Genomic DNA, 1,513 nt, shown 5'->3' with positions numbered 1-1,513 from the left:
TCAGCTCTTGGAGTCGCAACACACCTGCTCTGCCAACAGCCACATTTCATTTCATGATGTTTGAAATATCCATTTGAAAATAAACTTTAAACTCAGAATGACATTTTTAGTTTTACATCCAAAAATTATTTTAGGATGTGAACTTTTTATTTTTATTCATGGCTCTATTTAAATCAGATGGATGCTGCTGTAAGACGCGTAAAGAGTTGAGTTACAACCATCTGAACTAAAACCCCAGAGATCGTCACCGTTCATGAATCAGAACACAAAATAAAACAAATCTTATTGTGATTATTTCAGAAAAGCATCTCAGACATGTACATTTTCATTACATGCATTTATTTGAGAGAGAAACAAACAAAAATGGCCACACACACAAACACACCTCATTGTGGTCACCAGCACATTTCTGAGTCACTGAACAGGTCAGATAAAAATTTAAAAATGAAAGCATTAGAAACGCTGATGTTCAGAGGCGAGGCGGAGAACAGTGATGATGCGGATCGACCTGTTTATCACATTACAGCAAAGTGCTAAAGCTGAGAGCCAATCAGAGGCCAGAGACTGGAATACATTAAAAACTACATCCTCCTCCTCCGTGATGGATTTAGTATATCGGTGGTGTGAGTCTCTGGCGCCCCCTGCTGGCTGTAGCTGTAGTGTCACCTCACAGTACAATAGTGTTGCATTTATTCTTTCCAAACTCTCTCTCTCTCTCTCTCTCTCTGAAACAGTGTTTACTCTCCATTCCCAATTTTATACAGACAGAATCAACATAAACCCCCAAATATCTCCAAAGCCCTAAAAAAAGTATAATCGCTCTTTATATTATCTGAAAATATACACCAGTATGGGGGAAAATCTTTAAAACCAAATCCCTCAGTAACAACTAATAAAAGACGGGCTGGGGACAAGAGGAGAGAAACATAAATCACTCAGAGGAAAAAAACCCTCAATTTAATAAAATAAATAGAAAATAAATGATTTCTGAAAGCAGCAAAATTAAAGAGGACAATTAAAGGCGAGGTGTTGAAAAGGAAAGGCAGGAACACACACACACACACACACACACACACACTTCTGTCTGTGTGAATGTTTTAGTGTCATTACTTAACATGGGGAAAAGTCTGAAAAAATCTGGAAAGATCAGCCAAAGTGGAAGAGACTCCCCAAATCCCAGATTTGGAACATTCACTTAGATTCAGAAAAATAAGATGCAGATGTTGAATATCTCACACACACACACACACACACACACACACACACAGAGAGAGAGAGAGAGAGAGAGAGGAGAGGAGGTGAGTGAGAGAGAGAGAGAAGCTCAAAAAATGGTTCCTGAGCAGAACCTTACACAGCTGAAACAAAAATGACAGACAGAATGCTCTCTCTCTCTCTCACAGAGCATTTCAGTCCTTAACTTCAAAGTGAAACTGATTTAAAGTCTTGTAAAATTTCTGACTCTGTGACTCCGCCCCCTGCTGCTATGATGCTAATTGTCCACATGGGGGTAGCA

General features: G+C 39.1%; 1 protein-coding gene across 1 annotated transcript in view; it reads right to left on the bottom strand.

Annotated features, from left to right (window-relative positions):
• Window positions 1-322: 322 nt before the first annotated feature.
• Window positions 323-1,513, bottom strand: part of ppp1r37 (protein phosphatase 1, regulatory subunit 37) — a 53,515-nt gene continuing 52,324 nt past the window's right edge. Inside the window, exon 13 of the mRNA XM_060923125.1 lies at window positions 323-1,513. This exon is cut by the window's right edge and continues 387 nt beyond it. The gene's annotated coding sequence lies outside the window, so the exon portion shown is untranslated.

The sequence above is a fragment of the Neoarius graeffei genome, chromosome 6 (assembly GCF_027579695.1).
Source record: "Neoarius graeffei isolate fNeoGra1 chromosome 6, fNeoGra1.pri, whole genome shotgun sequence".
NCBI classification, from domain to species: Eukaryota; Metazoa; Chordata; class Actinopteri; order Siluriformes; family Ariidae; genus Neoarius; species Neoarius graeffei.
This window is presented reverse-complemented; position numbering and strand designations above follow the sequence as displayed.